The 22,698-nt window shown below is 42.7% G+C and overlaps 2 long non-coding RNA genes across 2 annotated transcripts; both read left to right on the top strand.

The window, feature by feature from the left end:
- Positions 1 to 3,912: 3,912 nt before the first annotated feature.
- On the top strand, positions 3,913 to 4,329 carry LOC122135948. Its single transcript, XR_006153800.1, has 3 exons — positions 3,913 to 3,989; positions 4,076 to 4,164; positions 4,248 to 4,329. It is a non-coding gene; the product is annotated as an uncharacterized LOC122135948 (long non-coding RNA).
- A 2,218-nt stretch (positions 4,330 to 6,547) lies between these two features.
- On the top strand, positions 6,548 to 6,977 carry LOC122136086. The gene is made up of 3 exons (XR_006153910.1): positions 6,548 to 6,600; positions 6,687 to 6,775; positions 6,859 to 6,977. It is a non-coding gene; the product is annotated as an uncharacterized LOC122136086 (long non-coding RNA).
- The last annotated feature ends 15,721 nt before the right edge of the window (positions 6,978 to 22,698 follow it).

Genomic DNA, 22,698 nt, shown 5'->3' with positions numbered 1-22,698 from the left:
CAGTCCTACACATTTCCTCACTATGATTCACTGTTTAAAACTTTTTCACGAAACTCAAAACACACGTTGCTTTAAACATTTATTTTTACATTTTGTCTTTGACTTTCTTCTCCCTTTTTCATCTGTTTCAGTGTCTGGTCACTCCTGTGAATGGTAAGAGCTTTTGTAGAACATGTTAGTTTCTAAAATCAAACTAATCAGTGTGTCCAATGGAGCCTTGATGAATGTTGCAATGAACTGAATCTTCATTCCCTCTTATGTTTCCTGGCTTTACTGTCTGTTTGCCCAAATTAACCATATCTTCCTATTTTACCCCAAACTCAATTATAAACTTTGCCGTATAAATCTTGGGATCATATGACCTGGGAATATGCCAATGACTTCCTCTAACCATGTAGTCAACAAGAAAAAGAAGGAATCTGTCCACAAATCTGAACAAGCTTTGTTGGTCAATTTTCTACATCTGTTACTTCCTCTTAACCTGGTTGACTATTGCATTGTGATATACGGGTGTTGTACTGAGATAGAAATGAAATCCGGTAGCACTAATTAATGTTTTCTGATGGATTTAACAGCTACCAGAGTTTGTTCAGGATTCAACAGGTACGAGCAAACACTCTTTGTCTCCACTTTAACACTGTGACATCATCTGTGGGACAGGAAGTGCTCATGAAATTCTGATGTGTTCCACAGTAACGAGACTCTCCTGTCCGCTGGACTCGTGAGCGCCCCCTGTAGTGCGGACCTGCAGCAGTACGCTTGCTCTTCGGTAAGAAGTCCATGAATAGAAAACTCGGTTCACATGAGCTGATGTTGATGATCATCTAAGAACCCGAGTCCCTCCAAATATTCAGCAGTTTCTGGAATCGGCATAATAGTTCCTGAACGTTGATGTCCACTGCTGAAATCTGTGTTTGTAGCTCACAGGCTTCACTGCTGGAAACCTGGCTGGACTCCTGAAGTGTCAACTATCCAGCAGCAGAAGTTACTCCAAGGAGATCTGGAAACTGCTTTTCACCAAAGCAAATGATGTTCTGGACGGAGCCCTCGTCATCTTCTCCAGCGCAGCAGCAAATATGGTAAATGAGTCTTGTACATCTGTCCTCTGTTGTTCACTGGTAGACTGACTGGGAATCTGACAGTAATTCCTCCTCATTACATCATCAGTCTCAGCCAATCAGAGGTGATGTCGTGTCCCAAGTGCTGGATGTGATTGGAGAGCTGAGACTGGAGCGCATCAGTCCTGACCAATGGCGAGACCTCCCTTTCATCAGCATGTTGTTGGTTCAATATCTGAAGCCGTTTTTTACCGTTTGCGTCATCATCCCTACTGCTGTGCACTAGCAGCAAAAACCTCAGCTGCCAAACTTACCAGCACATGTAAGAAAAGATTTCCTCAACAAAGACTGTCATGAGCTGATAAGATGCTTGTTCAACATTATTTTCAACCATTTCTCAGTCTGTCAGAGGTCACACTCGTCAATGAGACTCAAGGAAGAAACATGGTGAACTTCTTCATTCTGCCCTTCCTCAGAAGAAACACAACAGGTGAGGTGGAGGTTCACAGATGTTTCATATGAAGGTTCTGGAGTTCATGAAGGTGATTTCACTGTGTGTGTTGTGTGTGTCAGATGCGGGCTGTGTGTCGACTGCTAACAACAGTGTTGAGTGGCTGCAGAAGAACTTTGGCCCGTTCTCTCAGTTTGTGCCTCTCACAGATCTGCTCTCCATCAACAGACTCTTTGATCCCGTATGTCTCCACATCTTCACATGTGATTTCATCAAAGAAGGTTTATACAAATAACACTGACATCACTTCACCCGTCACCGATATTCTCTTGTTCTTCTGTGTGTCTTTAGTTGGAGACCCTGGACAATCTCACTCCAAAGCAGGTGGCTGGACTGATGGTTGAAGATCTACCTGGCCTACCAGAGAAGGAAGTCGTCATCAATTCAGTGTTCGACTATCTGCTTGTGTCTCCTGTGGAGCGAGGACTTCGTGATGTTCTTCAAAACCTGCTCTCAATCTCACAGATGGTAAAATTTACACAGTTGTTCTCGATGGCTCTTTGCAAACCCTAGTCTGATGCCTCAGGGTTTCGTCTTTGCATGTGGTTTGTCTTAAATGATATTTAAAGTAAATCTGCAGTGGTCAAATACGTGAGTTTGATGAATCATATGTGTGACAACAGCACTGATGCTTGTTTGTGTTTCTACAGGCCATTATTCCGTGCAGCTCCTACATACTGATGTAAGTGTATTTGGTACATGATATTGAGTCTCTGGCATCTCTTGCACTGAGATCTGCTGTAATTCTGCTGTTCTTTCTCAGATTCCAGAGGCTGTTTCAGGCTTTACCTTCCCTGCCTACAGAGGTGGAGACTTTGATCTTGCACACAACTGGAGAACTCAAGCAGAATGGAGCAAGAGGTTATCCTTGATCTTCCTCACTTCTTGCTGTTGAATCCTCTAGAAGATCAGCATGTTTCTAATTACTTCAGATGGAATTAATTAATAAATGTTTGTCTTACTTTCAGACTGTTCACTTCCTGAACCTCCAACAGTAAGAGTTTGTTTTTAGCATACGTTCCATCTCTGTCTTGTTCAGTCCTACACATTTCCTCACTATGATTCACTGTTTAAAACTTTTTCACGAAACTCAAAACACACGTTGCTTTAAACATTTATTTTTACATTTTGTCTTTGACTTTCTTCTCCCTTTTTCATCTGTTTCAGTGTCTGGTCACTCCTGTGAATGGTAAGAGCTTTTGTAGAACATGTTAGTTTCTAAAATCAAACTAATCAGTGTGTCCAATGGAGCCTTGATGAATGTTGCAATGAACTGAATCTTCATTCCCTCCTATGTTTCCTGGCTTTACTGTTCGCCCAAATTAACCATATCTTCCTATTTTACCCCAAACTCAATTATTTCCCTCTTGTGTTTTATGTCTTTGGTTTTTGTGAAATTTGAATATGCCAATGACTTCCTGTATAAATGTTGTCAACAAGAAAAAGAAGGAATCTGTCCACAAATCTGAACAAGATGATTTGTTGGTCAATTTTCTACATCTGTTACTTCCTCTTAACCTGGTTGACTATTGCATTGTGATATACGGGTGTTGTACTGAGATAGAAATGAAATCCGGTAGCACTAATTAATGTTTTCTGATGGATTTAACAGCTACCAGAGTTTGTTCAGGAGTCAACAGGTACGAGCAAACACTCTTTTTTCTCCACTTTAACACTGTGACATCATCTGTGGGACAGGAAGTGCTCATGAAATTCTGATGTGTTCCACAGTAACGAGACTCTCCTGTCCGCTGGACTCGTGAGCGCCCCCTGTAGTGCGGACCTGCAGCAGTATGCTTGCTCTTCGGTAAGAAGTCCATGAATAGAAAACTGCGGACCTGCAGCAGTACGCTTGTTATCATCTAAGAACCTGAGTCCCTCCAAATATTCAGCAGTTTCTGGAATCGGCATAATAGTTCCTGAACGTTGATGTCCACTGCTGAAATCTGTGTTTGTAGCTCACAGGCTTCACTGCTGGAAACCTGGCTGGACTCCTGAAGTGTCAACTATCCAGCAGCAGAAGTTACTCCAAGGAGATCTGGAAACTGCTTTTCACCAAAGCAAATGATGTTCTGGACGGAGCCCTCGTCATCTTCTCCAGCGCAGCAGCAAATATGGTAAATGAGTCTTGTACATCTGTCCTCTGTTGTTCACTGGTAGACTGACTGGGAATCTGACAGTAATTCCTCCTCATTACATCATAAGTCTCAGCCAATCAGAGGTGATGTCGTGTCCCAAGTGCTGGATGTGATTGGAGAGCTGAGACTGGAGCGCATCAGTCCTGACCAATGGCGAGACCTCCCTTTCATCAGCATGTTGTTGGGTCAATATCTGAAGCCGTTTTTTTTACCGTTTGCGTCATCATCCCTACTGCTGTGCACTAGCAGCAAAAACCTCAGCTGCCAAACTTACCAGCACATGTAAGAAAAGATATCCTCAACAATAGCTCAAGACTGTCATGAGCTGATAAGATGCTTGTTCAACATTATTTTCAACCATTTCTCAGTCTGTCAGAGGTCACACTCGTCAATGAGACTCAAGGAAGAAACATGGTGAACTTCTTCATTCTGCCCTTCCTCAGAAGAAACACAACAGGTGAGGTGGAGGTTCACAGATGTTTCATATGAAGGTTCTGGAGTTCATGAAGGTGATTTCACTGTGTGTGTTGTGTGTGCCAGATGCGGGCTGTGTGTCGACTGCTAACAACAGTGTTGAGTGGCTGCAGAAGAACTTTGGCCCGTTCTCTCAGTTTGTGCCTCTAACAGATCTGCTCTCCATCAACAGACTCTTTGATCCTGTATGTCTCCACATCTTCACATGTGATTTCATCAAAGAAGGTTTATACAAATAACACTGACATCACTTCACCCATCACCGATATTCTCTTGTTCTTCTGTGTGTCTTTAGTTGGAGACCCTGGACAATCTCACTCCAAAGCAGGTGGCTGGACTGATGGTTGAAGATCTACCTGGCCTACCAGAGAAGGAAGTCGTCATCAATTCAGTGTTCGACTATCTGCTTGTGTCTCCTGTGGAGCGAGGACTTCGTGATGTTCTTCAAAACCTGCTCTCAATCTCACAGATGGTAAAATTTACACAGTTGTTCTCGATGGCTCTTTGCAAACCCTAGTCTGATGCCTCAGGGTTTCGTCTTTGCATGTGGTTTGTCTTAAATGATATTTAAAGTAAATCTGCAGTGGTCAAATACGTGAGTTTGATGAATCATATGTGTGACAACAGCACTGATGCTTGTTTGTGTTTCTACAGGCCATTATTCCGTGCAGCTCCTACATACTGATGTAAGTGCATTTGGTACATGATATTGAGTCTCTGGCATCTCTTGCACTGAGATCTGCTGTAATTCTGCTGTTCTTTCTCAGATTCCAGAGGCTGTTTCAGGCTTTACCTTCCCTGCCTACAGAGGTGGAGACTTTGATCTTGCACACAACTGGAGAACTCAAGCAGAATGGAGCAAGAGGTTATCCTTGATCTTCCTCACTTCTTGCTGTTGAATCCTCTAGAAGATCAGGCATGTTTCTAATTACTTCAGATGGAATTAATTAATAAATGTTTGTCTTACTTTCAGACTGTTCACTTCCTGAACCTCCAACAGTAAGAGTTTGTTTTTAGCATACGTTCCATCTCTGTCTTGTTCAGTCCTACACATTTCCTCACTATGATTCACTGTTTAAAACTTTTTCATGAAACTCAAAACACACGTTGCTTTAAACATTTATTTTTACTTTTTGTCTTTGACTTTCTTCTCTCTTTTTTTATCTGTTTCAGTGTCTGGTCACTCCTGTGAATGGTAAGAGCTTTTGTAGAACATGTTAGTTTCTGAAATCAAACTAATCAGTGTGTCCAATGGAGCCTTGATGAATGTTGCAATGAACTGAATCTTCATTCCCTCTTATGTTTCCTGGCTTTACTGTTCGCCCAAATTAACCATATCTTCCTATTTTACCCCAAACTCAATTATAAACTTTGCCGTATAAATCTTGGGATCATATGACCTGGGAATATGCCAATGACTTCCTCTAACCATGAAGTCAACAAGAAAAAGAAGGAATCTGTCCACAAATCTGAACAAGCTTTGTTGGTCAATTTTCTACATCTGTTACTTCCTCTTAACCTGGTTGACTATTGCATTGTGATTTACGGGTGTTGTACTGAGATAGAAATGAAATCCGGTAGCACTAATTAATGTTTTCTGATGGATTTAACAGCTACCAGAGTTTGTTCAGGAGTCAACAGGTACGAGCAAACACTCTTTTCTCCACTTTAACACTTTGACATCATCTGTGGGACAGGAAGTGCTCATGAAATTCTGATGTGTTCCACAGTAACGAGACTCTCCTGTCCGCTGGACTCGTGAGCGCCCCCTGTAGTGCGGACCTGCAGCAGTACGCTTGCTCTTCGGTAAGAAGTCCATGAATAGAAAACTCGGTTCACATGAGCTGATGTTGATGATCATCTAAGAACCTGAGTCCCTCCAAATATTCAGCAGTTTCTGGAATCGGCATAATAGTTCCTGAACGTTGATGTCCACTGCTGAAATCTGTGTTTGTAGCTCACAGGCTTCACTGCTGGAAACCTGGCTGGACTCCTGAAGTGTCAACTATCCAGCAGCAGAAGTTACTCCAAGGAGATCTGGAAACTGCTTTTCACCAAAGCAAATGATGTTCTGGACGGAGCCCTCGTCATCTTCTCCAGCGCAGCAGCAAATATGGTAAATGAGTCTTGTACATCTGTCCTCTGTTGTTCACTGGTAGACTGACTGGGAATCTGACAGTAATTCCTCCTCATTACATCATCAGTCTCAGCCAATCAGAGGTGATGTCGTGTCCCAAGTGCTGGATGTGATTGGAGAGCTGAGACTGGAGCGCATCAGTCCTGACCAATGGCGAGACCTCCCTTTCATCAGCATGTTGTTGGGTCAATATCTGAAGCCGCTTTTTTACCGTTTGACGTCATCAGCACTACTGCTGTGCACTAGCAGCAAAAACCTCAGCTGCCAAACTTACCAGCACATGTAAGAAAAGATATCCTCAACAATAGCTCAAGACTGTCATGAGCTGATAAGATGCTTGTTCAACATTATTTTCAACCATTTCTCAGTCTGTCAGAGGTCACACTCGTCAATGAGACTCAAGGAAGAAACATGGTGAACTTCTTCATTCTGCCCTTCCTCAGAAGAAACACAACAGGTGAGGTGGAGGTTCACAGATGTTTCATATGAAGGTTCTGGAGTTCATGAAGGTGATTTCACTGTGTGTGTTGTGTGTGCCAGATGCGGGCTGTGTGTCGACTGCTAACAACAGTGTTGAGTGGCTGCAGAAGAACTTTGGCCCGTTCTCTCAGTTTGTGCCTCTCACAGATCTGCTCTCCATCAACAGACTCTTTGATCCTGTATGTCTCCACATCTTCACATGTGATTTCATCAAAGAAGGTTTATACCAAATAACACTGACATCACTTCACCCGTCACCGATATTCTCTTGTTCTTCTGTGTGTCTTTAGTTGGAGACCCTGGACAATCTCACTCCAAAGCAGGTGGCTGGACTGATGGTTGAAGATCTACCTGGCCTACCAGAGAAGGAAGTCGTCATCAATTCAGTGTTCGACTATCTGCTTGTGTCTCCTGTGGAGCGAGGACTTCGTGATGTTCTTCAAAACCTGCTCTCAATCTCACAGATGGTAAAATTTACACAGTTGTTCTCGATGGCTCTTTGCAAACCCTAGTCTGATGCCTCAGGGTTTCGTCTTTGCATGTGGTTTGTCTTAAATGATATTTAAAGTAAATCTGCAGTGGTCAAATACGTGAGTTTGATGAATCATATGTGTGACAACAGCACTGATGCTTGTTTTGTGTTTCTACAGGCCATTATTCCGTGCAGCTCCTACATACTGATGTAAGTGCATTTGGTACATGATATTGAGTCTCTGGCATCTCTTGCACTGAGATCTGCTGTAATTCTGCTGTTCTTTCTCAGATTCCAGAGGCTGTTTCAGGCTTTACCTTCCCTGCCTACAGAGGTGGAGACTTTGATCTTGCACACAACTGGAGAACTCAAGCAGAATGGAGCAAGAGGTTATCCTTGATCTTCCTCACTTCTTGCTGTTGAATCCTCTAGAAGATCAGCATGTTTCTAATTACTTCGGATGGAATTAATTAATAAATGTTTGTCTTACTTTCAGACTGTTCACTTCCTGAACCTCCAACAGTAAGAGTTTGTTTTTAGCATACGTTCCATCTCTGTCTTGTTCAGTCCTACACATTTCCTCACTATGATTCACTGTTTAAAACTTTTTCACGAAACTCAAAACACACGTTGCTTTAAACATTTATTTTTACATTTTGTCTTTGACTTTCTTCTCCTTTTTTTTATCTGTTTCAGTGTCTGGTCACTCCTGTGAATGGTAAGAGCTTTTGTAGAACATGTTAGTTTCTAAAATCAAACTAATCAGTGTGTCTAATGGAGCCTTGATGAATGTTGCAATGAACTGAATCTTCATTCCCTCCTACGTTTCCTGGCTTTACTGTTCGCCCAAATTAACCATATCTTCCTATTTTACCCCAAACTCAATTATAAACTTTGCCGTATAAATCTTGGGATCATATGACCTGGGAATATGCCAATGACTTCCTCTAACCATGAAGTCAACAAGAAAAAGAAGGAATCTGTCCACAAATCTGAACAAGCTTTGTTGGTCAATTTTCTACATCTGTTACTTCCTCTTAACCTGGTTGACTATTGCATTGTGATATACGGGTGTTGTACTGAGATAGAAATGAAATCCGGTAGCACTAATTAATGTTTTCTGATGGATTTAACAGCTACCAGAGTTTGTTCAGGAGTCAACAGGTACGAGCAAAACACTCTTTTCTCCACTTTAACACTGTGACATCATCTGTGGGACAGGAAGTGCTCATGAAATTCTGATGTGTTCCACAGTAACGAGACTCTCCTGTCCGCTGGACTCGTGAGCGCCCCCTGTAGTGCGGACCTGCAGCAGTATGCTTGCTCTTCGGTAAGAAGTCCATGAATAGAAAACTCAGTTCACATGAGCTGATGTTGATGATCATCTAAGAACCTGAGTCCCTCCAAATATGCAGCAGTTTCTGGAATCGGCATAATAGTTCCTGAACGTTGATGTCCACTGCTGAAATCTGTGTTTGTAGCTCACAGGCTTCACTGCTGGAAACCTGGCTGGACTCCTGAAGTGTCAACTATCCAGCAGCAGAAGTTACTCCAAGGAGATCTGGAAACTGCTTTTCACCAAAGCAAATGATGTTCTGGACGGAGCCCTCGTCATCTTCTCCAGCGCAGCAGCAAATATGGTAAATGAGTCTTGTACATCTGTCCTCTGTTGTTCGCTGGTAGACTGACTGGGAATCTGACAGTAATTCCTCCTCATTACATCATCAGTCTCAGCCAATCAGAGGTGATGTCGTGTCCCAAGTGCTGGATGTGATTGGAGAGCTGAGACTGGAGCGCATCAGTCCTGACCAATGGCGAGACCTCCCTTTCATCAGCATGTTGTTGGGTCAATATATGAAGCCGTTTTTTACCGTTTGCATCATCATCCCTACTGCTGTGCACTAGCAGCAAAAACCTCAGCTGCCAAACTTACCAGCACATGTAAGAAAAGATGTCCTCAACAATAGCTCAAGACTGTCATGAGCTGATAAGATGCTTGTTCAACATTATTTTCAACCATTTCTCAGTCTGTCAGAGGTCACACTCGTCAATGAGACTCAAGGAAGAAACATGGTGAACTTCTTCATTCTGCCCTTCCTCAGAAGAAACACAACAGGTGAGGTGGAGGTTCACAGATGTTTCATATGAAGGTTCTGGAGTTCATGAAGGTGATTTCACTGTGTGTGTTGTGTGTGTCAGATGCGGGCTGTGTGTCGACTGCTAACTACAGTGTTGAGTGGCTGCAGAAGAACTTTGGCCCGTTCTCTCAGTTTGTGCCTCTCACAGATCTGCTCTCCATCAACAGACTCTTTGATCCTGTATGTCTCCACATCTTCACATGTGATTTCATCAAAGAAGGTTTATACAAATAACACTGACATCACTTCACCCATCACCGATATTCTCTTGTTCTTCTGTGTGTCTTTAGTTGGAGACCCTGGACAATCTCACTCCAAAGCAGGTGGCTGGACTGATGGTTGAAGATCTACCTGGCCTACCAGAGAAGGAAGTCATCATCAATTCAGTGTTCGACTATCTGCTTGTGTCTCCTGTGGAGCGAGGACTTCGTGATGTTCTTCAAAACCTGCTCTCAATCTCACAGATGGTAAAATTTACACAGTTGTTCTCGATGGCTCTTTGCAAACCCTAGTCTGATGCCTCAGGGTTTCGTCTTTGCATGTGGTTTGTCTTAAATGATATTTAAAGTAAATCTGCAGTGGTCAAATACGTGAGTTTGATGAATCATATGTGTGACAACAGGCACTGATGCTTGTTTGTGTTTCTACAGGCCATTATTCCGTGCAGCTCCTACATACTGATGTAAGTGTATTTGGTACATGATATTGAGTCTCTGGCGTCTCTTGCACTGAGATCTGCTGTAATTCTGCTGTTCTTTCTCAGATTCCAGAGGCTGTTTCAGGCTTTACCTTCCCTGCCTACAGAGGTGGAGACTTTGATCTTGCACACAACTGGAGAACTCAAGCAGAATGGAGCAAGAGGTTATCCTTGATCTTCCTCACTTCTTGCTGTTGAATCCTCTAGAAGATCAGCATGTTTCTAATTACTTCAGATGGAATTAATTAATAAATGTTTTTCTTACTTTCAGACTGTTCACTTCATGAACCTCCAACAGTAAGAGTTTGTTTTTAGCATACGTTCCATCTCTGTCTTGTTCAGTCCTACACATTTCCTCACTATGATTCACTGTTTAAAACTTTTTCACGAAACTCAAAACACACGTTGCTTTAAACATTTATTTTTACATTTTGTCTTTGACTTTCTTCTCCCTTTTTCATCTGTTTCAGTGTCTGGTCACTCCTGTGAATGGTAAGAGCTTTTGTAGAACATGTTAGTTTCTAAAATCAAACTAATCAGTGTGTCTAATGGAGCCTTGATGAATGTTGCAATGAACTGAATCTTCATTCCCTCCTACGTTTCCTGGCTTTACTGTTCGCCCAAATTAACCATATCTTCCTATTTTACCCCAAACTCAATTATAAACTTTGCCGTATAAATCTTGGGATCATATGACCTGGGAATATGCCAATGACTTCCTCTAACCATGTAGTCAACAAGAAAAAGAAGGAATCTGTCCACAAATCTGAACAAGTTTTGTTGGTCAATTTTCTACATCTGTTACTTCCTCTTAACCTGGTTGACTATTGCATTGTGATTTACGGGTGTTGTACTGAGATAGAAATGAAATCCGGTAGCACTAATTAATGTTTTCTGATGGATTTAACAGCTACCAGAGTTTGTTCAGGAGTCAACAGGTACGAGCAAACACTCTTTTTTCTCCACGTTAACACTGTGACATCATCTGTGGGACAGGAAGTGCTCATGAAATTCTGATGTGTTCCACAGTAACGAGACTCTCCTGTCCGCTGGACTCGTGAGCGCCCCCTGTAGTGCGGACCTGCAGCAGTACGCTTGCTCTTCGGTAAGAAGTCCATGAATAGAAAACTCGGTTCACATGAGCTGATGTTGATGATCATCTAAGAACCTGAGTCCCTCCAAATATTCAGCAGTTTCTGGAATCGGCATAATAGTTCCTGAACGTTGATGTCCACTGCTGAAATCTGTGTTTGTAGCTCACAGGCTTCACTGCTGGAAACCTGGCTGGACTCCTGAAGTGTCAACTATCCAGCAGCAGAAGTTACTCCAAGGAGATCTGGAAACTGCTTTTCACCAAAGCAAATGATGTTCTGGACGGAGCCCTCGTCATCTTCTCCAGCGCAGCAGCAAATATGGTAAATGAGTCTTGTACATCTGTCCTCTGTTGTTCACTGGTAGACTGACTGGGAATCTGACAGTAATTCCTCCTCATTACATCATCAGTCTCAGCCAATCAGAGGTGATGTCGTGTCCCAAGTGCTGGATGTGATTGGAGAGCTGAGACTGGAGCGCATCAGTCCTGACCAATGGCGAGACCTCCCTTTCATCAGCATGTTGTTGGGTCAATATCTGAAGCCGTTTTTACCGTTTGCGTCATCATCCCTACTGCTGTGCACTAGCAGCAAAAACCTCAGCTGCCAAACTTACCAGCACATGTAAGAAAAGATTTCCTCAACACAATAGCTCAAGACCGTCATGAGCTGATAAGATGCTTGTTCAACATTATTTTCAACCATTTCTCAGTCTGTCAGAGGTCACACTCGTCAATGAGACTCAAGGAAGAAACATGGTGAACTTCTTCATTCTGCCCTTCCTCAGAAGAAACACAACAGGTGAGGTGGAGGTTCACAGATGTTTCATATGAAGGTTCTGGAGTTCATGAAGGTGATTTCACTGTGTGTGTTGTGTGTGCCAGATGCGGGCTGTGTGTCGACTGCTAACAACAGTGTTGAGTGGCTGCAGAAGAACTTTGGCCCGTTCTCTCAGTTTGTGCCTCTCACAGATCTGCTCTCCATCAACAGACTTTTTGATCCCGTATGTCTCCACATCTTCACATGTGATTTCATCAAAGAAGGTTTATACAAATAACACTGACATCACTTCACCCGTCACCGATATTCTCTTGTTCTTCTGTGTGTCTTTAGTTGGAGACCCTGGACAATCTCACTCCAAAGCAGGTGGCTGGACTGATGGTTGAAGATCTACCTGGCCTACCAGAGAAGGAAGTCGTCATCAATTCAGTGTTCGACTATCTGCTTGTGTCTCCTGTGGAGCGAGGACTTCCTGATGTTCTTCAAAACCTGCTCTCAATCTCACAGATGGTAAAATTTACACAGTTGTTCTCGATGGCTCTTTGCAAACCCTAGTCTGATGCCTCAGGGTTTCGTCTTTGCATGTGGTTTGTCTTAAATGATATTTAAAGTAAATCTGCAGTGGTCAAATACGTGAGTTTGATGAATCATATGTGTGACAACAGCACTGATGCTTGTTTGTGTTTCTACAGGCCATTATTCCGTGCAGCTCCTACATACTGATGTAAGTGCATTTGGTACATGATATTGAGTCTCTGGCGTCTCTTGCACTGAGATCTGCTGTAATTCTGCTGTTCTTTCTCAGATTCCAGAGGCTGTTTCAGGCTTTACCTTCCCTGCCTACAGAGGTGGAGACTTTGATCTTGCACACAACTGGAGAACTCAAGCAGAATGGAGCAAGAGGTTATCCTTGATCTTCCTCACTTCTTGCTGTTGAATCCTCTAGAAGATCAGCATGTTTCTAATTACTTCAGATGGAATTAATTAATAAATGTTTGTCTTACTTTCAGACTGTTCACTTCCTGAACCTCCAACAGTAAGAGTTTGTTTTTAGCATACGTTCCATCTCTGTCTTGTTCAGTCCTACACATTTCCTCACTATGATTCACTGTTTAAAACTTTTTCATGAAACTCAAAACACACGTTGCTTTAAACATTTATTTTTACATTTTGTCTTTGACTTTCTTCTCCCTTTTTCATCTGTTTCAGTGTCTGGTCACTCCTGTGAATGGTAAGAGCTTTTGTAGAACATGTTAGTTTCTGAAATCAAACTAATCAGTGTGTCCAATGGAGCCTTGATGAATGTTGCAATGAACTGAATCTTCATTCCCTCCTACGTTTCCTGGCTTTACTGTTCGCCCAAATTAACCATATCTTCCTATTTTACCCCAAACTCAATTATAAACTTTGCCGTATAAATCTTGGGATCATATGACCTTGGAATATGCCAATGACTTCCTCTAAACCATGTAGTCAACAAGAAAAAGAAGGAATCTGTCCACAAATCTGAACAAGCTTTTTTGGTCAATTTTCTACATCTGTTACTTCCTCTTAACCTGGTTGACTATTGCATTGTGATTTACGGGGTGTTGTACTGAGATAGAAATGAAATCCGGTAGCACTAATTAATGTTTTCTGATGGATTTAACAGCTACCAGAGTTTGTTCAGGAGTCAACAGGTACGAGCAAACACTCTTTTCTCCACCTTAACACTGTGACATCATCTGTGGGACAGGAAGTGCTCATGATATTCTGATGTGTTCCACAGTAACGAGACTCTCCTGTCTGCTGGACTCGTGAGCGCCCCCTGTAGTGCGGACCTGCAGCAGTACGCTTGCTCTTCGGTAAGAAGTCCATGAATAGAAAACTCAGTTCACATGAGCTGATGTTGATGATCATCTAAGAACCTGAGTCCCTCCAAATATTCAGCAGTTTCTGGAATCGGGTCCATGAATAGAAAACGTTGATGTCCACTGCTGAAATCTGTGTTTGTAGCTCACAGGCTTCACTGCTGGAAACCTGGCTGGACTCCTGAAGTGTCAACTATCCAGCAGCAGAAGTTACTCCAAGGAGATCTGGAAACTGCTTTTCACCAAAGCAAATGATGTTCTGGACGGAGCCCTCGTCATCTTCTCCAGCGCAGCAGCAAATATGGTAAATGAGTCTTGTACATCTGTCCTCTGTTGTTCAATGGTAGACTGAATGGGAATCTGACAGTAATTCCTCCTCATTACATCATCAGTCTCAGCCAATCAGAGGTGATGTCGTGTCCCAAGTGCTGGATGTGATTGGAGAGCTGAGACTGGAGCGCATCAGTCCTGACCAATGGCGAGACCTCCCTTTCATCAGCATGTTGTTGGGTCAATATCTGAAGCCGTTTTTACCGTTTGCGTCATCATCCCTACTGCTGTGCACTAGCAGCAAAAACCTCAGCTGCCAAACTTACCAGCACATGTAAGAAAAGATTTTCCTCAACAATAGCTCAAGACTGTCATGAGCTGATAAGATGCTTGTTCAACATTATTTTCAACCATTTCTCAGTCTGTCAGAGGTCACACTCGTCAATGAGACTCAAGGAAGAAACATGGTGAACTTCTTCATTCTGCCCTTCCTCAGAAGAAACACAACAGGTGAGGTGGAGGTTCACAGATGTTTCATATGAAGGTTCTGGAGTTCATGAAGGTGATTTCACTGTGTGTGTTGTGTGTGCCAGATGCGGGCTGTGTGTCGACTGCTAACAACAGTGTTGAGTGGCTGCAGAAGAACTTTGGCCCGTTCTCTCAGTTTGTGCCTCTCACAGATCTGCTCTCCATCAACAGACTCTTTGATCCTTATGTCTCCACATCTTCACATGTGATTTCATCAAAGAAGAGTTTATACCAATAACACTGACATCACTTCACCCGTCACCGATATTCTCTTGTTCTTCTGTGTGTGTCTTTAGTTGGAGACCCTGGACAATCTCACTCCAAAGCAGGTGGCTGGACTGATGGTTGAAGATCTACCTGGCCTACCAGAGAAGGAAGTCGTCATCGATTCAGTGTTCGACTATCTGCTTGTGTCTCCTGTGGAGCGAGGACTTCCTGATGTTCTTCAAAACCTGCTCTCAATCTCACAGATGGTAAAATTTACACAGTTGTTCTCGATGGCTCTTTGCAAACCCTAGTCTGATGCCTCAGTGTTTCGTCTTTGCATGTGGTTTGTCTTAAATGATATTTAAAGTAAATCTGCAGTGGTCAAATACGTGAGTTTGATGAATCATATGTGTGACAACAGCACTGATGCTTGTTGTGTTTCTACAGGCCATTATTCCGTGCAGCTCCTACATACTGATGTAAGTGCATTTGGTACATGATATTGAGTCTCTGGCATCTCTTGCGCTGAGATCTGCTGTAATTCTGCTGTTCTTTCTCAGATTCCAGAGGCTGTTTCAGGCTTTACCTTCCCTGCCTACAGAGGTGGAGACTTTGATCTTGCACACAACTGGAGAACTCAAGCAGAATGGAGCAAGAGGTTATCCTTGATCTTCCTCACTTCTTGCTGTTGAATCCTCTAGAAGATCAGCATGTTTCTAATTACTTTGGATGGAATTAATTAATAAATGTTTGTCTTACTTTCAGACTGTTCACTTCCTGAACCTCCAACAGTAAGAGTTTGTTTTTAGCATACGTTCCATCTCTGTCTTGTTCAGTCCTACACATTTCCTCACTATGATTCACTGTTTAAAACTTTTTCACGAAACTCAAAACACACGTTGCTTTAAACATTTATTTTTACATTTTGTCTTTGACTTTCTTCTCCCTTTTTCATCTGTTTCAGTGTCTGGTCACTCCTGTGAATGGTAAGAGCTTTTGTAGAACATGTTAGTTTCTAAAATCAAACTAATCAGTGTGTCTAATGGAGCCTTGATGAATGTTGCAATGAACTGAATCTTCATTCCCTCCTACGTTTCCTGGCTTTACTGTTCGCCCAAATTAACCATATCTTCCTATTTTACCCCAAACTCAATTATAAACTTTGCCGTATAAATCTTGGGATCATATGACCTGGGAATATGCCAATGACTTCCTCTAACCATGTAGTCAACAAGAAAAAGAAGGAATCTGTCCACAAATCTGAACAAGTTTTGTTGGTCAATTTTTCTAAATCTGTTACTTCCTCTTAACCTGGTTGACTATTGCATTGTGATATACGGGTGTTGTACTGAGATAGAAATGAAATCCGGTAGCACTAATTAATGTTTTCTGATGGATTTAACAGCTACCAGAGTTTGTTCAGGAGTCAACAGGTACGAGCAAAACACTCTTTTCTCCACTTTAACACTTTGACATCATCTGTGGGACAGGAAGTGCTCATGAAATTCTGATGTGTTCCACAGTAACGAGACTCTCCTGTCCGCTGGACTCGTGAGCGCCCCCTGTAGTGCGGACCTGCAGCAGTACGCTTGCTCTTCGGTAAGAAGTCCATGAATAGAAAACTCGGTTCACATGAGCTGATGTTGATGATCATCTAAGAACCTGAGTCCCTCCAAATATTCAGCAGTTTCTGGAATCGGCATAATAGTTCCTGAACGTTGATGTCCACTGCTGAAATCTGTGTTTGTAGCTCACAGGCTTCACTGCTGGAAACCTGGCTGGACTCCTGAAGTGTCAACTATCCAGCAGCAGAAGTTACTCCAAGGAGATCTGGAAACTGCTTTTCACCAAAGCAAATGATGTTCTGGACGGAGCCCTCGTCATCTTCTCCAGCGCAGCAGCAAATATGGTAAATGAGTCTTGTACATCTGTCCTCTGTTGTTCACTGGTAGACTGACTGGGAATCTGACAGTAATTCCTCCTCATTACATCATCAGTCTCAGCCAATCAGAGGTGATGTCGTGTCCCAAGTGCTGGATGTGATTGGAGAGCTGAGACTGGAGCGCATCAGTCCTGACCAATGGCGAGACCTCCCTTTCATCAGCATGTTGTTGGGTCAATATCTGAAGCCGTTTTTACCGTTTGCGTCATCATCCCTACTGCTGTGCACTAGCAGCAAAAACCTCAGCTGCCAAACTTACCAGCACATGTAAGAAAAGATTTCCTCAACAATAGCTCAAGACTGTCATGAGCTGATAAGATGCTTGTTCAACATTATTTTCAACCATTTCTCAGTCTGTCAGAGGTCACACTCGTCAATGAGACTCAAGGAAGAAACATGGTGAACTTCTTCATTCTGCCCTTCCTCAGAAGAAACACAACAGGTGAGGTGGAGGTTCACAGATGTTTCATATGAAGGTTCTGGAGTTCATGAAGGTGATTTCACTGTGTGTGGTTGTGTGTGTCAGATGCGGGCTGTGTGTCGACTGCTAACAACAGTGTTGAGTGGCTGCAGAAGAACTTTGGCCCGTTCTCTCAGTTTGTGCCTCTCACAGATCTGCTCTCCATCAACAGACTCTTTGATCCCGTATGTCTCCACATCTTCACATGTGATTTCATCAAAGAAGATTTATAAAAATAACACTGACATCACTTCACCCATCACCGATATTCTCTTGTTCTTCTGTGTGTGTTTAGTTGGAGACCCTGGACAATCTCACTCCTAAGCAGGTGGCTGGACTGATGGTTGAAGATCTACCTTGCCTACCAGAGAAGGAAGTCATCATCAATTCAGTGTTCGACTATCTGCTTGTGTCTCCTGTGGAGCGAGGACTTCCTGATGTTCTTCAAAACCTGCTCTCAATCTCACAGATGGTAAAATTTACACAGTTGTTCTCGATGGCTCTTTGCAAACCCTAGTCTGATGCCTCAGGGTTTCGTCTTTGCATGTGGTTTGTCTTAAATGATATTTAAAAGTAAATCTGCAGTGGTCAAATACGTGAGTTTGATGAATCATATGTGTGACAACAGCACTGATGCTTGTTTGTGTTTCTACAGGCCATTATTCCGTGCAGCTCCTACATACTGATGTAAGTGCATTTGGTACATGATATTGAGTCTCTGGCATCTCTTGCACTGAGATCTGCTGTAATTCTGCTGTTCTTTCTCAGATTCCAGAGGCTGTTTCAGGCTTTACCTTCCCTGCCTACAGAGGTGGAGACTTTGATCTTGCACACAACTGGAGAACTCAAGCAGAATGGAGCAAGAGGTTATCCTTGATCTTCCTCACTTCTTGCTGTTGAATCCTCTAGAAGATCAGCATGTTTCTAATTACTTCAGATGGAATTAATTAATAAATGTTTGTCTTACTTTCAGACTGTTCACTTCCTGAACCTCCAACAGTAAGAGTTTGTTTTTAGCATACGTTCCATCTCTGTCTTGTTCAGTCCTACACATTTCCTCACTATGATTCACTGTTTAAAACTTTTTCACGAAACTCAAAACACACGTTGCTTTAAACATTTATTTTTACATTTTGTCTTTGACTTTCTTCTCCCTTTTTCATCTGTTTCAGTGTCTGGTCACTCCTGTGAATGGTAAGAGCTTTTGTAGAACATGTTACTTTCTGAAATCAAACTAATCAGTGTGTCCAATGGAGCCTTGATGAATGTTGCAATGAACTGAATCTTCATTCCCTCTTATGTTTCCTGGCTTTACTGTTCGCCCAAATTAACCATATCTTCCTATTTTACCCCAAACTCAATTATAAACTTTGCCGTATAAATCTTGGGATCATATGACCTTGGAATATGCCAATGACTTCCTCTAACCATGTAGTCAACAAGAAAAAGAAGGAATCTGTCCACAAATCTGAACAAGTTTTTTTGGTCAATTTTCTACATCTGTTACTTCCTCTTAACCTGGTTGACTATTGCATTGTGATTTACGGGTGTTGTACTGAGATAGAAATGAAATCCGGTAGCACTAATTAATGTTTTCTGATGGATTTAACAGCTACCAGAGTTTGTTCAGGAGTCAACAGGTACGAGCAAACACTCTTTTTCTCCACTTTAACACTGTGACATCATCTGTGGGACAGGAAGTGCTCATGATATTCTGATGTGTTCCACAGTAACGAGACTCTCCTGTCTGCTGGACTCGTGAGCGCCCCCTGTAGTGCGGACCTGCAGCAGTACGCTTGCTCTTCGGTAAGAAGTCCATGAATAGAAAACTCAGTTCACATGAGCTGATGTTGATGATCATCTAAGAACCTGAGTCCCTCCAAATATGCAGCAGTTTCTGGAATCGGCATAATAGTTCCTGAACGTTGATGTCCACTGCTGAAATCTGTGTTTGTAGCTCACAGGCTTCACTGCTGGAAACCTGGCTGGACTCCTGAAGTGTCAACTATCCAGCAGCAGAAGTTACTCCAAGGAGATCTGGAAACTGCTTTTCACCAAAGCAAATGATGTTCTGGACGGAGCCCTCGTCATCTTCTCCAGCGCAGCAGCAAAATATGGTAAATGAGTCTTGTACATCTGTCCTCTGTTGTTCACTGGTAGACTGACTGGGAATCTGACAGTAATTCCTCCTCATTACATCATCAGTCTCAGCCAATCAGAGGTGATGTCGTGTCCCAAGTGCTGGATGTGATTGGAGAGCTGAGACTGGAGCGCATCAGTCCTGACCGATGGCGAGACCTCCCTTTCATCAGCATGTTGTTGGGTCAATATCTGAAGCCGTTTTTACCGTTTGCGTCATCATCCCTACTGCTGTGCACTAGCAGCAAAAACCTCAGCTGCCAAACTTACCAGCACATGTAAGAAAAGATTTCCTCAACAATAGCTCAAGACTGTCATGAGCTGATAAGATGCTTGTTCAACATTATTTTCAACCATTTCTCAGTCTGTCAGAGGTCACACTCCTCAATGAGACTCAAGGAAGAAACATGGTGAACTTCTTCATTCTGCCCTTCCTCAGAAGAAACACAACAGGTGAGGTGGAGGTTCACAGATGTTTCATATGAAGGTTCTGGAGTTCATGAAGGTGATTTCACTGTGTGTGTGTTGTGTGTGTCAGATGCGGGCTGTGTGTCGACTGCTAACAACAGTGTTGAGTGGCTGCAGAAGAACTTTGGCCCGTTCTCTCAGTTTGTGCCTCTCACAGATCTGCTCTCCATCAACAGACTCTTTGATCCCGTATGTCTCCACATCTTCACATGTGATTTCATCAAAGAAGGTTTATACAAATAACACTGACATCACTTTCACCCGTCACCGATATTCTCTTGTTCTTCTGTGTGTCTTTAGTTGGAGACCCTGGACAATCTCACTCCAAAGCAGGTGGCTGGACTGATGGTTGAAGATCTACCTGGCCTACCAGAGAAGGAAGTCGTCATCAATTCAGTGTTCGACTATCTGCTTGTGTCTCCTGTGGAGCGAGGACTTCCTGATGTTCTTCAAAACCTGCTCTCAATCTCACAGATGGTAAAATTTACACAGTTGTTCTCGATGGCTCTTTGCAAACCCTAGTCTGATGCCTCAGGGTTTCGTCTTTGCATGTGGTTTGTCTTAAATGATATTTAAAGTAAATCTGCAGTGGTCAAATACGTGAGTTTGATGAATCATATGTGTGACAACAGCACTGATGCTTGTTTGTGTTTCTACAGGCCATTATTCCGTGCAGCTCCTACATACTGATGTAAGTGTATTTGGTACATGATATTGAGTCTCTGGCATCTCTTGCACTGAGATCTGCTGTAATTCTGCTGTTCTTTCTCAGATTCCAGAGGCTGTTTCAGGCTTTTACCTTCCCTGCCTACAGAGGTGGAGACTTTGATCTTGCACACAACTGGAGAACTCAAGCAGAATGGAGCAAGAGGTTATCCTTGATCTTCCTCACTTCTTGCTGTTGAATCCTCTAGAAGATCAGCATGTTTCTAAATACTTCAGATGGAATTAATTAATAAATGTTTGTCTTACTTTCAGACTGTTCACTTCCTGAACCTCCAACAGTAAGAGTTTGTTTTTAGCATACGTTCCATCTCTGTCTTGTTCAGTCCTACACATTTCCTCACTATGATTCACTGTTTAAAACTTTTTCACGAAACTCAAAACACACGTTGCTTTAAACATTTATTTTTACATTTTGTCTTTGACTTTCTTCTCCCTTTTTCATCTGTTTCAGTGTCTGGTCACTCCTGTGAATGGTAAGAGCTTTTGTAGAACATGTTAGTTTCTAAAATCAAACTAATCAGTGTGTCTAATGGAGCCTTGATGAATGTTGCAATGAACTGAATCTTCATTCCCTCCTACGTTTCCTGGCTTTACTGTTCGCCCAAATTAACCATATCTTCCTATTTTACCCCAAACTCAATTATAAACTTTGCCGTATAAATCTTGGGATCATATGACCTGGGAATATGCCAATGACTTCTTATTACCATGTAGTCAACAAGAAAAAGAAGGAATCTGTCCACAAATCTGAACAAGCTTTGTTGGTCAATTTTCTACATCTGTTACTTCCTCTTAACCTGGTTGACTATTGCATTGTGATTTACGGGTGTTGTACTGAGATAGAAATGAAATCCGGTAGCACTAATTAATGTTTTCTGATGGATTTAACAGCTACCAGAGTTTGTTCAGGAGTCAACAGGTACGAGCAAACACTCTTTTCTCCACCTTAACACTGTGACATCATCTGTGGGACAGGAAGTGCTCATGATATTCTGATGTGTTCCACAGTAACGAGACTCTCCTGTCCGCTGGACTCGTGAGCGCCCCCTGTAGTGCGGACCTGCAGCAGTACGCTTGCTCTTCGGTAAGAAGTCCATGAATAGAAAACTCAGTTCACATGAGCTGATGTTGATGATCATCTAAGAACCTGAGTCCCTCCAAATATTCAGCTGTTTCTGGAATCGGCATAATAGTTCCTGAACGTTGATGTCCACTGCTGAAATCTGTGTTTGTAGCTCACAGGCTTCACTGCTGGAAACCTGGCTGGACTCCTGAAGTGTCAACTATCCAGCAGCAGAAGTTACTCCAAGGAGATCTGGAAACTGCTTTTCACCAAAGCAAATGATGTTCTGGACGGAGCCCTCGTTATCTTCTCCAGCGCAGCAGCAAATATGGTAAATGAGTCTTGTACATCTGTCCTCTGTTGTTCACTGGTAGACTGACTGGGAATCTGACAGTAATTCCTCCTCATTACATCATCAGTCTCAGCCAATCAGAGGTGATGTCGTGTCCCAAGTGCTAGATGTGATTGGAGAGCTGAGACTGGAGCGCATCAGTCCTGACCAATGGCGAGACCTCCCTTTCATCAGCATGTTGTTGGGTCAATATCTGAAGCCGTTTTTACCGTTTGCGTCATCATCCCTACTGCTGTGCACTAGCAGCAAAAACCTCAGCTGCCAAACTTACCAGCACATGTAAGAAAAGATATCCTCAACAATAGCTCAAGACTGTCATGAGCTGATAAGATGCTTGTTCAACATTATTTTCAACCATTTCTCAGTCTGTCAGAGGTCACACTCGTCAATGAGACTCAAGGAAGAAACATGGTGAACTTCTTCATTCTGCCCTTCCTCAGAAGAAACACAACAGGTGAGGTGGAGGTTCACAGATGTTTCATATAAAGGTTCTGGAGTTCATGAAGGTGATTTCACTGTGTGTGTGTTGTGTGTGCCAGATGCGGGCTGTGTGTCGACTGCTAACAACAGTGTTGAGTGGCTGCAGAAGAACTTTGGCCCGTTCTCTCAGTTTGTGCCTCTCACAGATCTGCTCTCCATCAACATACTCTTTGATCCCGTATGTCTCCATATCTTGTTCAAAGAACAGAGATGATGAAAAGAAATACATTTACAATA

Source organism: Cyprinus carpio, chromosome B1, assembly GCF_018340385.1.
Source record: "Cyprinus carpio isolate SPL01 chromosome B1, ASM1834038v1, whole genome shotgun sequence".
Taxonomy (NCBI): Eukaryota; Metazoa; Chordata; class Actinopteri; order Cypriniformes; family Cyprinidae; genus Cyprinus; species Cyprinus carpio.
Note: the sequence above shows the minus strand (reverse complement) of the source record. Positions and strands in the feature narration are given on the sequence as shown.